Source organism: Euprymna scolopes, chromosome 18 (genome assembly GCF_053919585.1).
Source record: "Euprymna scolopes isolate OS-2025 chromosome 18, ASM5391958v1, whole genome shotgun sequence".
Classification (NCBI taxonomy): Eukaryota; Metazoa; Mollusca; class Cephalopoda; order Sepiida; family Sepiolidae; genus Euprymna; species Euprymna scolopes.
The window spans coordinates 81611500-81628020 of NC_136499.1; the positions used below are offsets into that span (position 1 = coordinate 81611500).

General features: G+C 35.9%; 2 protein-coding genes across 9 annotated transcripts in view; one reads left to right on the top strand and one right to left on the bottom strand.

Annotated features, from left to right (window-relative positions):
* Positions 1-1439, bottom strand: part of LOC145297668 (uncharacterized) — an 83515-nt gene extending 82076 nt beyond the window's left edge. Inside the window, exon 1 of the mRNA XM_080143847.1 lies at positions 1312-1439. The gene's annotated coding sequence lies outside the window, so the exon portion shown is untranslated. The remainder of the gene's footprint in view (positions 1-1311) is intronic.
* LOC145297666 (uncharacterized) overlaps positions 1-16521 on the top strand; it is a 1332115-nt gene that overhangs the window by 895019 nt on the left and 420575 nt on the right. The gene's annotated exons all lie outside the window — the stretch shown is intronic.

Below are 16521 nucleotides of genomic sequence, written 5' to 3' on the forward strand. Positions count from 1 at the left end.
GACTTAATGTTGATCATCTAAGGGACAAGATTGTGAGGGAGAAACTAGTTAAGGAGATGGAAGAGATTGACTGTAAAAACTCTTGGCCTGCTTTTAGTCTATAAGGTATGTGAGAGAGTATTAGGTTATTGTGAGCATAAACATCAGAATTGGTTCAATGAGAATGATACTGAACTTCAGGCTCTGCTTGATTCAAAGGTCAGGGCATTGCATGCTTATCTCGAAGGTGGTTTGATGGATAGTGAGCAAGATCGATTGAGGGACAATTTTAAGGCAATCAAAGGTGAGGTGCAGAGGTGGTTGCAAAACATAGAGGATGAATGGTGGAGGCAGAAAGCTGAGGAAATACAGCTTGCCTCAGATTCTAACAACACTAAGGTCTTATACAGCCTACTACGTGTGGCCTATGGACCATCCAGATCACCTATTACTACATTGCATTCAAGGAATGGTGGGGATCTTCTTCAAGACCCTACTGACATTCTTCATAGATGGAGGGAGCATTTTGATAACCTCCTGAACAGGCCTTCTTACATTGATCAGGAGTTTGTTAGGTCGATTCTTGATAGAGGTTCCATCTCTCCAGAAGGTTGAAGCAGCTGTCTATAAGCTGAACAATGGAAAGTCCTCTGACCTGAATCGGTTGCTTTAAATGTTCTGGGCCCAAAATGATGCAACGCTCGGTGGACTTGTTGCAGATTGCTTGGTGTGATGAGTGTGTTCCACAGGATTGGTAGGATGCAGTGATAGTGGTGCTATACAACGGAAAGGATGCCAGATATGAAGGTAGAAACTATCTCATTGCTGTAAGTAGTCGGTAAGGTGCTCTGTAGGATCATGCTAGACAGAATGCTGGAGCATATTGCTGACGATATTTTGCCTGAGGCACTGTGTGGTTTCAGAAGTGGTCGAGGGACAGTGGATATGATTTTTACAAACAGGCAACTGCAGGAGAAATGTATAGAACAGTGAAAGGGTCTGTATCAGGTGTTCATCGATTTAACCAAGGCCTTTGATACAGTCAATAGGGATGCTTTGTGGGAGATTCTGAAAAAGCTTGGCTGTCCTGATAAGTTTGTAACCATCTTAAAGCTCTTCCATGATGATATCAACGTTGGGGAAAAACTGGCTGATCCTATTTCAGTAGAAAATGGTGTTAAGCAGGGAGACATTCCAGCACCCACACTCTTTGCTTTGTATTTTACCATGAATGACATTCAGGGGTTGCTCTGATGGTGTCTATATTCACTACCAAACTACTGGGTTGGGGGTTTTTCAACATTAGGCGCTTCAATGCAAGTACAAAAGTACTCCCCAACATGATTCGTGGCTTGCTCCATGCAGATGACTGTGATCTGGTGGCTCATACGAGGGGCTGATATGCAGCATCTTGTGGATGCCTTTGCGGTTGCCTGCAGCACATTAGGGCTACTATCAGTCTGAAAAAGACTGCCTTAATGTATCAGCCTGCACCGGGCATACCATACTGTGAACCATCAATTTATGTCTATGGGTCGAAGATAGCGGTTGTCGCTAAGTTTGTATACTTGGGTAGCACACTAAGTATGTCCAGTGCCCTGGATGATGAGGTATCGTTACAGATCAGCAAAGCAAGTGATGCTTTTGGAAAATTGGACAAGCGTTTGTCGAGCTGTCATGGAATCTCGCTACCAACAAAGATCAAAGTTTATACCGCATGCGTTCTCTCTGCTCTTCTCTATGCCTGTAAGACTTGGACAACATACAGGAAGCATTTGAGACGTCTTGAACGGTTTCACCAGATATGCCTATGGTGAATCTTAGGTGTGTGCTGGCAAATGTATGTTAGTGATGTTGAGGTTCTTGAATGGACTCAATGTCTAAGCATTGAAGCTCTTATTATCAAACATAGACTGAGATGAAGTGGTCATGTGGTAAGGTTGTCAGACAGTCGACTTCCCAAACAACTCCTTTATGGCAAGCTTGCCGAGGGAAGGCGTCCGACTCAAAAGCCTAGAATGAAGTTCAAGGATTGTTTGAGATCCACCTTGAAAAAATGTGAGATGGATAAGAAAACCTGGAAGAGTCTTGCTTTGGATCATGGAGAGGGCCTTGCGGGGAGGTTTGGGCAAGTTTGAGGCAGATTGAACCCAGTATGAACAACTGAAGTGTGATATTTGGAAAGGGAATGTGCAAGAAGCAGTTGATGAGCAGGGGGGCCAAATTGGTCTGGAGTGTGAGGCGTGCAGGAGACTATGTCTGAACAGAGCTGGGCTGATAAGCCACCAGACTGCTTATCAATGCAATGGGCTACAAAACAGTCTTGTGTTGCCAGATCTAACTTGTGTCAACTGTGGGGAAGACGTGCAAGACTGCAAGTGGTTTGAAACGGCATTTGAATTTTCATAGAAGTGACCATCAAGCACATGCTGCTAGTGTCCCTCATGTCTGCACCATGTGTGACAAAGAATGTGTCATGTTTCAATTTTCTAATGCTATGGCAATATTCAAGAACGAATTTGCTGCCATCATATATATATATATATATGCATATATATAAATATATAAGTGAAAAATTGGAATTAAATTCAGTAGACTTTTAAAAAATTATGACGAATTTATTATTCAACAAGGAATAGATAAATTTAAAGTTATTTCCTTAATTATTTTCAATAAATCTATATATCTATAAAAAGGAAATTACCTGTCTATGTGTGTGTGTATCTGTGTGTGTGTGTGTATCTGTGTGTGTACATTTTCCTACCAAACTATTCTGTCAATTTTCAGTCTACAGACTCGACATTTGTCATAAGAGTATTGAAATTTAGGAAAATCTCTTTTATTGGTTTTTGGCCAGAAATTTGGCTGTCAAGGGGGCAAAGTTCAACGATTTGACCTTTGAAAACTCTACCAAACTTCTTCGCCAATTTTGGGTCTAAACACTTGAAATTTTAAATGTAGGTTACTTGGACATGTGTAAAACTTTTTAATTTGATTTGAAACCAAAACAATAATTTTTAAGGGGTCAAAATTGGAGGTCAAAGTTAAAAAAAAAACATTTGACCTCTGCAGTATCTACAAAATTACTCAGCAAATTTTTGATCTAAGCATTTAAAATTTCACATAAAACGTATTCAGAGATATAAGACAAGCTTTTTAATCGGTTTGGGTCGAAAATTCGAAGATTTGACTTTTGCGGTCCCTAGCAAACTATTTAACCAAGTTTTAGTCTAAACATTTGTGGGTTTTTTTTTTTTTTTTTTACATAGGCATCACCACATTATCAAGGCCAAGAGGCCACTCAAGGATAAGGGTTAAAGAGTGTACAGTAGAAATTGGACATTATAGTAATCATTAGTAATGAAAATTTGGTAAAGTTGATAACTTATATGGAACGGCTCATCAAGAACTTATTTACGTTAGACTTGAAGACAACCATATTGTAGTCAGCCGGAAAGCAGGAAAATGGAAGACAATTCCACAGGCGTGCAGTTCTAAGAAAGAAGCTTTGTTCATGAAATCTACGTTTAGGTTTAGGCACAGATAAAGAGTGGGGGGAATTATTAATAGTGTTTACAGCTAGACGAGTGTTTCTTGTGAAAGTTAGGCGAGGGGGGACCATAGATTGAAGCTCATTCGAGCACTTTCCATGAAAATAACGATACATCAGAGACAAACTCGCAACATCTCTTCTATGAGATAAAGGTTGCAAGGAAGAGAAAAGGACATCTCCTACGAGGCTACGAAGTCTATTTTGAACTCTATCAAGGCAGGCCAAGTCCTTTCTAGCAGCTCCTGCCCAGATGTGGCAACAGTATTCCACCCTTGGACGTACCTGGCTCTTATATAGATAGAGAATAGCATCAGCAGTGAGATATCTACCGGATCGATAGAAAGATCCCACCATTTTTCCAGCGGCCTTGGCAACAGATGAAGCAAGAAAGACAAGTCTTACCATGGGTGCTCAGCGAGTGAGTTCAGGCGAAGAAAAGGAAGAACAAATATGGCGGCCAGCATTTTTATTTTGTCCATTCTCGCATAATCTTGTGTGTGCGTGAAGATGGAAACTATAAAACGATGTTCATTTCTCGGTGCTGGGCGATTGTTCCGATCAGGCAGGAGAGAAGGCAACGAGAGTAGAGACAGAGGACTGTAGCGATAATCTTTCTTGAACATTCCGTTTGTGTATTTGAGGTGAAACCCCCTCCCCATTATACTTCAAGCTATTTCGGCTCTTTAGCGACCAACCTGAACCTCTTCAAATGAGCCACCACCTCCTTGGCAGTTACCACAGTCTCATTCACCAAAATGTCGTCTATGTATGAGCTCACTACCCCATCTCCCTTTCCCATTGTCTCCAGAATCTTTCTGAGGATGGTTGACATAATCTTGGGTGCCGAATTTAACCCGAACCCCACTCGCATAAGGCAGTAAGTTTTGCCTTTGTACTTGACTAACTGATATTTCCAGTGCTTCTTGGCAACATGGAGTTGCAAATAGGCAGATGTCATGTAGTCCCTATTTCAAGGCCAGATTGACTCCTTTTATTGTCGCGTCTAATTCCGCCACATTGATGTGGCTGACGTCATTCTTTTTCCTCAACCAGGCTGCATCTTCTGCAACTACTCCTCCAATTTCCAAAACGACCCCTGTTGCAATGCTGCTCGCATCGCACCACACGACTCAATCCAATGTTCGCGGTATGTTCCAGGTTCTCCGGACTGGGTCTTGCCGTTCTGCTTCTTTCAGGAGCTCTTCCATCATGGCGACCGTTCTTTCTCCCACGTTATCATTCCATCCTCGTCCTTTCGCATGTCTCTTTATGTAGCTGCATGCTGGTCTAAGCCAGCTAACAATGGGGTAATGTCCGATCAACTTTCCGCATATGGAAAAAAGTTCATGTCTGTCGAGCTCCTGCTTCAGTTGTGGGATCTCGTTTCCCCTGCGAAACTCTAGGCTGCCTGATGCACCTCGTTTCAGTTTTAGGCCTAAAGCAGCCCCTCCGTCTAATTTGGCTTAGAAGTCCTGATCTTTGATGGACAATTTTCTTTCCTCCCCTGTCTTGTTGATCCCTCTGGGGGCTTGCTCCATCACCGCGCACTCAGCTAGTCCGAACCTCACGTTGTTACATGTGATGGTAACACCTCCAAGGCGGCATATAACATCCATTCCAATGATGGCTTGGACGCCAGGCACCAGGCGATCAGTGACAATTGCATGGACCCTCATCCGACGTTCAGCAATATCAATAGTGACGGTCTTCCTCCCTCGACACTTCACTCGTGACCCATCAAATGCCACTACTTCACCCTTCCCTTTCCATCTTCCGACCAGTGTAATGTGCACCATGGTAGTGGTGCAGCCAGTGTCAATCAGGGCCATAACTTCCCGTCCATCGCTCTCCGTCGAATTCCAGGGTGGAGCCGGCAAGCCGAGAAGTAGAGGCCATAGGGACAATTAAACTCGGAGACGAGGTATGGGTGAAGCCACCGGGGGGGCACACTGCACCACACAATGGAGTAGAGGTTGCGTGACTGGGAGGAACACTAGTAACAACATTGTGGTGGAAGGAGTCCCGAGGCACATTCTCGACGTCAGACCAGTGGAGGGCTAAGCAGTGGAGGGGAGTGTGCAGCCACAGGAGGAGGACAAGACACCTCAGAGGCCAAGTAGAGAGAGGCGACCGCCACAGTGGATGAGAGACTACGAAATGTGATCTTGAGATCAGGGAGGCATGTGGTTAGAAGCAAGAAAGACAAGTCTTACCGTGCGTGCTCAGCAAGTGAGTTCAGGCGAAGAAAAGGAAGAACAAATATGGCGGCCAGCATTTTTATTTCGTCCGTTCTCGCGTAATCTTGTGTGTGCGTGAAGATGGAAACTATAAAACGATGTTCATTTCTCGGTGCTGGGCAATTGTTCCCGATCAGGCAGGAGAGAAAGCAACGAGAGTAGAGACAGAGGACTGTAGCGATAATCTTTCTTGAACATTCCGTTTGTGTATTTGAGGTGAACCCCCCCATTATACTTATGAAATTTTACATAACGGATATTCAGACATGCGGCAAGCATTTTAATCAGTTTTGCGACAAAAATCTGCTGCCAAAAGGTAAAAGTTGAAAGAGTTGATGTTTGCAGATTCTACCAAAGCCCTCCCCCAATTATGAGTTTAAGCACTTAAAATTTTAGATGTAGGTCACTTGGACATGAGTCAAACTTTCATTTATTTTGATTTGAGACCAAATGTTAAGGAGTCAAAATTTTTCGTCTAAATATTTGAAATTTTACATAAAGGGTATTCACATATAGGAAAGTTATAAACAGTACATAGGGCCCGAGCAAAACCAGGCTGAACTGCTACTGGTTAATATAATCAGAGGGAATTTTTGTAGCGAAATAATGTTTATAGAGAGTCATAAATTTTGCTACTTAGCACAGATATTGAAAACTAAAGAGCGTGTATAAAAGTCTAAAAAAGCCAAGATTAAATAGTGTTAGGTTCAATGAAGAAATATAAATGCACAATCCTAAAATCACAGACAATGAAGAAAAGTAGAGATTTTAATTTTCAAATGTATGAATATAAGGCAATCCATAAAATGCGACAAGGTAAAATCTGTTGCAGACTGTAATATTTCAACAAGCGATCTGTACAAAAGAATTTTCTGAAAAGTTTGTTAAATTAAAATTTATTGAAGAATTTCTTATACTTTTAATATAGTTCAAAATTAGGATATTAAAATGTTTTAAAATATTAAAATTATTATTGACAATAAGCTAATATGAGAGAAACTCCATATGGTCTCATCAAATTATTAAACATAAATGAAATATAAAATCTTATCTAGACTAAAATGTAATGGTAAGTAGGTTAATGGCGGTCACTGTAACCCAAACATTTATATCAAGTAAACGTTCAACCCAAAAGGAAATGAAATCGAAAGACTAAAAAAATAATTTGTGTATTCATTTTGCAGACTGATATCTTCATCTTCATGGTTGTTGTCTCATGTTTCAGCAAACTTATCCTCTGGCCTTCTTCAGGTGTTTAACCATGTGAGATAGGAATGCTGAGTCTTGTAACTGTATCCAGTAATTACTGCCTTCCATAGTTGTTGTTGTCTCACCACTTTTTAGCCAACTAATCCTCTGGCCTGCTTTGGGTAGGATTGAAATGCTCATCTGGACCCATAGAGACTTAATGCCTTTTAATCCCTGCACTATCATTTACACCTGAAGAAGGCCAGAAGATGAGTTGGCCAAAATATGGTGAAACAGCAACAACTACGAAGATGAGGATAACAGTCTACAAAAAACAAATGCACAAATTATGAAGCCTTATCTCAAAGGATTAAAAAAATAAAAATATTATATGAAAGAAGTAAGTTTGATTGATATGAGCTGAAAAGTGGAAGGCACACGTTCACTCTCTGCTCAAATTTGCATACACACACTAGTGCAAGGTCTTACATATATATGAGAATTGATTTAGATATGTACGTATTTTCATGGTTTTAAACATAAAAATCCGCGATCCCAGTTTTTCAGCGCCCACTCCAAAAAAGATTTTATACTAATATTTGTATGAACTTTAAATTTACAGTTTTATACAAACTGTAATCTGAAAGTATTTCAACATTTAAAATAATATATATGTATAGATACATAGGTATATATATGTATGTACGGACATATATATATACATACAAAGTGCCTTCAATAAGTTTCCAGATTTTTATTGTACAGGCATTTAAAGTTGTTGTAGACACTTGAAACTTCATGCTATACATCTTAATAGATGACTGGCCGTTTTTTTATGATTTCAGGTACAAATGAACAGCTACATCAAGAATTGGAATACACCCTACTAAGTCTTATTGTCACAGTTGATGAATTTCAAAACTGCAATCTGGGCGTAAGAACACTTTAGAAGAACGATATGCTATAAAATTCTGTTTTAAGTTTGGAAAAAAATGCCACATAAACGTATGGAATGCTTTAGACTGCTTTGGGACTTTCTTGCATGATTTAGTTTTTGAGTGGCATAAGAGATTCAAGGAAGAAAGGGAGTCTTTGAGGGATGATGAGAGGTTTGGGAGAAATAAGGAAATCAGAATACCAGAATTGATTGGATAAATAAGGAATTTTCTAGATAAGGAAAGTCGTGTGTCTATAGAAACAATAAGTGCACAAAAACTACAAGTTCAGCAACAGAAAAACCAGTTGCAAAAAGTAATGTGCCTACTGAAAACAATACCGCATTTTCACAAGACTTGATATGGAATGCAATTGGCAACATCTGCTGTTCATCAGAAAAAGATAAATCATTTTCAGCTCATTACAGATGATAAGAAGACTTTTTTAGCATAGACTGTAAGTCTTGGTCCGACCAGAAAAAAGTTCATTTGCAATTACACAAATTGGAGATAAATTTGTGGGTTTTATTTTAATACAAAAACATGTTGGAACTATTTATTTTTTTCCTATACGGTTGACCTTATTACAGAACTTCTTGCATAATTGTTTAGCCCAAAGGTCTTTTTGTTCTATAAATAATGGAAATGTCTGAACCTGGTGAAAAATGACGGAGATGATTTCACAACATATGCTACTTTAGTGGATAAACATCATGATGAATTCAAACTATCAGACCTTAGTGTGAACAACTTTTAAATGTCTAGTATTTGACATCAAATCAAGATGCGGAAATTAGAAGGCATGTTCTAACAAAACTAGAAAACAAACCAAGTTTAACTCAACAAAAATTAACAGAAGACTGTCAGAAAATAGAAATTATTAAGACGCGACAGATATTGAGTCTGGAATCATGCATATAAAAAAAAAGTAACCAAACCAAAAATGCAGTAACTAATAAAATATAGGCTAGAAAAAAATGGACATACATATCCACACACTTCAGAAAGAGAAATTCCGTCTCTTTGTAACCAATGTGGAAATCTGCGTAGGATTAGAGACTGTCCATATCTGTCAAAAATTATTTGGGATTTAAAAAATCAAACAAAAAAGTTCCTATTGCAGAAATAAAATTAAAAATAAAAGCGTGTGCGTTTACCAGAAACTGAAAATGAAGACGGTTTATTTAAATATGTCATGGTAAAAATTTTGGATAAAGAAATAAAAATGCAATTGGGCTCAGGGTCAAATATTTCGATATTAAATTAAAGACATGGGAAAAATTAAATAAATCCACAATGTTGAGATCACACAAAACAGCAAACGCCGTTAATGATACACACATTAACTTCAAAAGAGAATTTGTAGCCAATGTGACACGATTTGGAAAAACTAAAAAGTTAAAAATTTATGTACTAAGAAATGCCACGAACCTACTTAATTTAAATTATAGAACTAGCCAATCAATAATTTTGGAAAATAAAAATAAAAAGTATAACAGATGCCAAAGCTTTGAAAGACAAATTCAAAAGAAACTTTCCTTGTTCTAGGTCATATAAGGCCAAACTGGTGGTGCATACAAACCAATACTGTTGCAGACCGAACAAAAGTATCTCTCCCTGTATCGAGAACAGCGCCTGATCATAAACCAAGAAAACAGGTACGATACACTATCGCTAGCCCTAAAGTGATGCCACCCTCACCAACTGACCCAGTTGTAAGTGACAATGCGACTGTGGGCGATTTTACACCGGATATGAAAAATTCACCTGCACCACAACGTGTGTGGGTTGCAACTTTATTTTTTCTAGTATTGAAAAATTATTTCCCAACAGTCAATGTCACTTTAGGATATTACATGCACCAAATTGATAGCCAAACAGTTTTTCAACAGTTTTTTTTTAAGAACAGCCAGACCATTTGATCCGGAATCTCTTTAAAAGAGACAGTTAATCGAGTTAGCAACACTAGTGGAAACCACCTGAGGCGATATCACCCCTTGTTTGATGGAGTCCCAGGTGGATTTATTGACCCTTGTGGTGGAGTCTACCCATGCAAGTAACCAATTGTTTATTAAATTGTCACAATTAATTGGTGAGAAAATGGCAAAAAAAATTTGCATGAACAATTAATCCCCTAAGAAGTAGAGTCTATTGAAACCGTCTACGTCATATTGAAATTAAAATACTGATACACCTTTTCGGAATAATCAGCTTGGGAGGGGGGTATGGCATATTACCTTTGTTACCTACAAATGAACTGATCCATACACACTAAATACCGGAAGACAAAGCCGTAAAGCAGAAGTTGATATCGGGTGCACCAATTAAGGTCGTTTGTTGGCTGGACAAACAACTCTCACTTTTGTATGTTCCTGCAAATACATTTTGTTACTATATTCCTGTGTTCTGTTTTACTTGTGACCCCTTAAACAGAGTCATAACACACACGTACATTATATATTATTTTTTCAAACAAAATTAGTTTCAAATATTGATTATTTTTACATGCCTCATATGCAAACCATCCCATTATACTCAAAACCATATCATCATTCAATGGGAATGTAGAGGTGGAATCGAACCCAGAACGCCCAGTTACAAGACCGAAGTGGTCTTGATGTCACACCCCCATAGAAGTAGACTCGCCCACTTGCATGAGAGGCAAGAGCAGGCTACTTAAACAATATATTCACGGCAACAGGTGTGCTTTCAAATATACGTCGCCTTGCCGATATTTTACAGGGAAGATCAATTCATGTTCAAAATTAAGAAAAATTTGGACAGTATTTTATCTGTATGAATCCCCCAATGATAAATAACGTATCAATCAAAGAATTAGCTACTCCTAGTTTATAAATTTATCTTTATTATTATTTGTTATTTTTTTAATTTGTATTTTAACATTATTTCGTATATATATATATATATATATATATATATATATATATATATATATATATATATATATATATATATATTAAACCTAAAAACCTAAGAATTCTAGTTCTAAAAGGGAAAATCGAATCCAGCTACAAAACCACCTTTGACTCTATTTGCTAAGCCTCTAATTCCAGGCCACCAAACAATTGCCACAAGAATGAAGGAAATAACTAATAAACGCTCAATTCGGACAGAGACATTAGACAATCCAGAGTGTTTGAACGATGGAAGTCATGAACGTTGCATAAACACTAATTGACTGCCTCTTAGTTTATACTTCTCCGACTGTGCCCATCCTTAAGTATTTTTACAGGGCTTGATAATTATAATTAAATAATTATTCTTTTTATACATACACTAGTGTTTCATGCTTACACAATCGTCAGTGTAGGATTACAATTTTTTCCAGTTGCAAGATTCGAACTCAGCCACCTTTGAGTCCATTTGTTAAGCCTCTACCTCCAAGTCACCAAACAATTGCCATGAGAATGACAGGAATTAATAACTAATAACGTTCAATTCGAGCACAGATATAAGACAACCCAAAGTGTTAAACTAATGGAAATTGTGAACATTGCATAAACGTTAGTTAACTGCCTCTTAGTTTATACTTCCCAGGCAGTGCCCATCCTTAAGTATTTTGACATTTTAGACGTCTAGTTTCTGCTTAGACATAGTCTACATGGATCATCTAAAAATGTACATATTCTAAGATTTACCATTTAACTACTGAAGACTATTATCCTCAAGTTCTCTAAAATGGTTAGCTAGTGCATTGTCTTTGTTTGTTTTTTTTTAATTAAATGTACTTTTGTGATTATATATTTTTGCTTTTCATCTGTAGTTTCTCTTATATAATGTTTGTTATTCAAGTTTTGAGTAGTCTGTATCGTGGCTTGCTATATTATACCTTTTGCTAAACAGTCATTTGAAGGAGGTAATCTACCCTTATTTAGCAGTCCCATTCTTTCTCATTATTTCCTTTCTTGTTTCTATTAGAGTCATTACTATTGTTATTTACTTTCTACATGTTCCCAAATGAGTTGGCACCAGTGATCACTCACGAATGATAACAAGTGGTGTTTTGAGGTCTGAGTGATAATAAGTCTCTCAAGATTTCCAGTACTCTACACTTCATTTGATAACTATTGTAAATCAGTTTGTGTTTTTGCAGTTGCTATATAACATGGATTTGGTGCTGATATATGACAGTTGGCTTTCTCTGGAATTTAAGTGACAATGCACTTCCTCAAGATTCCCAGGGGAAATCTGAAATGAAATGAAAATCCATCCTTTGACTCAATATAATTTGTACTCATTCGGAGTTCTCACACAAATCATCATCAAAGATTACTCACTGACAACAACCGGTTGTGTTCACTAGAGTCTGAGTGACAAGTCTCCACAGATTTCCAGTATTTCCATTTCTTTCAATAACCTATGCAAATGAATTTAAATTATTACAATAGCTGCTTGACAATTTAAATTATTATAATTTAAATTATTACAATAGCTGCTTGACAATTAAATTATTACAATGTAAATTATTACAATTTAAAATATTACAATTTAAATTATTATAATTTAAATTATTACAGTTTAAATGATTACAATTTAAATTATTACAATAGCTGCTTGAAAGTTTAAATTATTACAATTTACACGATTACAATAGCTGCTTGACATGGAGTCCTTGCTGAGAATGAACATTGGTCTTCACTGGAATTTGAAAAGCAATAAGCTTCCACTAGACTACTACTACTACTACTACTACTACTACTACTACTATTGTATGTTTTTTAAAATTTTATTTGTATTTTTCTCTGTGTTACTATCATCATTTAATTATTGTGAGTATTGTTAATAATTTCTAAATCATCACTATAACTGTAACTTATTTTAAAATAATTTTATATAAGGGCTAATTATGGGAAACTGTTATCAATGAAATTGAAACATTTCTAGGCTAATTTTGTTTTTAGAAACTGATTATATGGTTAGATGAACCTTTCTTATATTTAATTTCAATATTGACATACACATTTGTTTATTCTATTATCGGCGAATAAATACATTCTCATCTTCTCAGCAGCCAAATAGCACAAGGTTAGGAGCACCGATTGTCGCCTAGGCGATTGAGTTTCAAACACTGAAGACCTGTAAACAGCTAAATATTGTCTGTGGGCATATATTTATATATAAATATATATATATATATATATATATATATATATATGGGCTATAGTGTGAGAGCTGTGGTGAGTGTGCCACACATTGTCAGCTTTGTCATTTTGTCTCAAATGAGATAGGTTCAACTTTTATCTAAAATCAGATAGGTTCAAATTTTGTCTAAAATAAGATAAGTTCAACTTTTGTCTAAAATGAGATGAGTCTAACTTTTGTCTAAAATAAGATAGGTTCAACTTTTGTCTAAAATGAGATAGGTTCAACTTTTGTCTAAAATGAGATAGGTTCAATTTTTGTGTGAAATAAGATAGGTTCAACTTTTGTGTAAAATGAGATAGGTTCAAGTTTTGTCTAAAATGAGATAAGTTCAAGTTTTGTCTAAAATGAGATAGTTTCAACTTTTGTGTAAAATGAGATAGGTTCCACTTTTGTCTGAAATAAGATCGTTTAAAGTTTTGTCTTAAATGAGATACGTTCAACTTTTGTCTAAAATGAGATAGGTTCCACTTTTGTCTAAAATGAGATAGGTTCAACTTGTGTCTAAAATGAGATAGGAAAACTTTTGTCTACAATGAGATAGGTTCAACTTTTGTCTAAAATGAGATAGGTTCAACTTTTGTCTAAAATGAGATAGGTTAAACTTTTGTCTACAATGAGATAGGTTCAACTTTTGTCTAAAATGAGATAGGTGCAACTTTTGTCTAAAATGAGATAGGTAAAACTTTTATCTAAAATGAGATCAGTCCAAGTTTTGTCTGAAATGAGAATGGGTCAACTTTTGTTGTAAGTGAGATAGGCTCAACTTTTGTATAAAATGAGATAGTTTCAACTTTTGTGTAAAATGAGATAGGTTCAACTTTTGTCTAAAATGAGATAGGTTCAACTTTTGTCTAAAATGAGATAGGGTCAACTTTTGTCTAAAATGAGATAGGGTCAACTTTTGTCTGAAATGAGATAGGTTCAACTTTTGTCTGAAATGAGATAGGTACAACTTTTGTCAAAAATGAGATAAGTTCCATTTTTGTGAAAAATTAGATATGTTCAACTTTAGTCTAAAATGAGAAAGTTTCAACTTTTGTCTAAAATGAGATTGGTTCGAGTTTTGTCTAATATGAGATAGGTGGAACTTTTGTCTAAAATGAGATAGGTTCAACTTTTGTCTCAAATGAGATCAGTCCAAGTTTTGTCTGAAATGAGATAGGGTCAACTTTTGTCACAAATCAGATCAGTTCTACTTGTGTCTAAAATGAGATAGTTTCAACTTTTGTCTTAAATAAGATCAGTCCTAGTTTTGTCTAAAATGAGATAGGTTCAACTTTTGTCTTAAGTGAGATAGGTTTAACTTTTATCCAAAATGAGATAGGTTCAACTTTTGTCTACTATGAGATAGTTTCAACTTTTGTCTAAAATGAGATAGGTTCAACTTTTCTCTAAAAGGAGATAGGTTCAACTTTTGTGTAAAAGGAGATAGGTGTAACGTTTGTGTAAAATGAGATAGGTTCAACTTTTGTCTAAAATGAGATAGGTTCAACTTTAGTCTAAAATGAGATAAGTTCAACTGTTTTCTAAAATGAGATAGGTTCAACTTTTTCTAAAACTAGATAGGTTCAACTTTTGTCTAAAAGGAGATAGGTTCAAATTTTGTGTAAAATGAGATAGTTGCAACTTTTGTGTAAAATGAGATAGGTTAAACTTTTGTCTAAAACTAGATAGGTTCAACTTTTGTCTAAAATGAGATCAGTCCAAGTTTTGTCTAAAATGAGATATGGTCAACATTTGTGTAAAATGAGATAGGTTCAACTTTTGTGTAAAATGAGATAGGTTCAACTTTTGTCTAAAATGAGATAGGAAAACTTTTGTCTGAAATGAGATATGTTCAACTTTTGTGTAAAATGAGATGTGTACAAATTTTGTCTGAAATGAGATAGGTTAAACTTTTGTCTAAAATGAGATAGGTTCAACTTTTGTGTAAAATGAGATAGGTTCAACTTTTGTCTAAAATGATATCAGTCCAAGTTTTGTCTGAAATGAGATAGGGTCACTTTTTGTCGTAAGTGAAATAGGTTCAACTTTTGTCATGTGAGATAGGTTCAACTTTTGTCTAATATGAGGTGAGTTCAACTTTTGTCTAAAATGAGATAGGTGCAACTTTAGTTTAAATGAGATAGGTTCAACTTTTGTGTAAAATGAGATAGGGAAACTTTTGTCAAAAATGATATAAGTTCAACTTTTGTCTAACATGAGATAGGCTCAACTGTTGTCTGAAATGAGATAGGTTAAACTTTTGTCAAAAATGAGATAAGTTCCACTTTTGTTGACAATGAGATGTTCAACTTTTCTCTGAAATTTCCTGTCAATTCCACCAATTGTTTGATAGGGTCAACTTTTGTCTAAAATGAGATAGGTTTAACTTTTGTCTAAAATGAGATCAGTCCAAGTTTTGTCTAAAATGAGATAGGGTCAAATTTTGTCTAAAATGAGATAGGTTCAACTTTTGTCTAAAATGAGATAGTTTCAACTGTTGTCTAAAATGAGATAGTTTCAACTTTTGTCTAAAATTAGATCAGTCCAAGTTTTGTCTGACATGAGATAGGGTCAACTTTTGTCGTAAGTTAGATAGGTTCAACTTCTGTCAAAAATGAGATAGTTTACACTTTTATCTAAAATGATATAGGTTAAACTTTTGTCTAAAATGAGGTAGGTTCAACTTTTGTCTAAAATGAGATGAGTTCAACTTTTCTCTTAAATGAGATAGTTTCGACTTTTGTGTAAAATGAGATAGGTTCAACTTGTGTCTAAAATGAGATCAGTCCAATTTTTTTTTAAAGTGAGATTAGTTAAACTTGTGTCAAAAATGAGATAGTTTCAACTTTTGTCTAAAATGAGATAGGTTCAACTTCTGTCTAAAGTTAGATAGTTTCAATTTTTGTCTAAAATTAGATAGTTTCAACTTTTGTCTAGAATGTTTAGACTTTTGTCTAAAATGAGATTGTTTCAATTTTTGTCTAAAATGAGATAGGTGCAACTTTTGTCTAAAATGAGATAGGTTCAACTTTTGTCTTAAATGAGATCAGTCCAAGTTTTATGTAAAATGAGATAGGTTCAACTTTTGTCTAAAATGAGATAGTTTCAACTTTTGTCTAAAATTAGATAGTTTCAAATTTTTGTCTAAAGTGAGATAGTTTCAACTTTTGTCTAAAATGAGTGAGGTTCAACTTTTGTCTTAAATAGATAGTTTCAACTTTTGTCTAAAATGAGATAGGGTCAACTTGTGTCTCAAATGAGATAGGTTCAACTTGTGTCTCAAATGAGATAGGTTCAACTTGTGTCTAAAACTAGATAGGTTCAACTTTTGTGTAAAATGAGATAGGTTCAACTTTTGTGTAAAATGAGATGGGTGAAACTTTTGTCTAAAATGAGATAGGTGAAACTTTTGTCTAAAATGAGATAGGTTCAACTTTTGTCTTAAATGAGATAGGTTCAACTTTTCTCTAAAATGAGA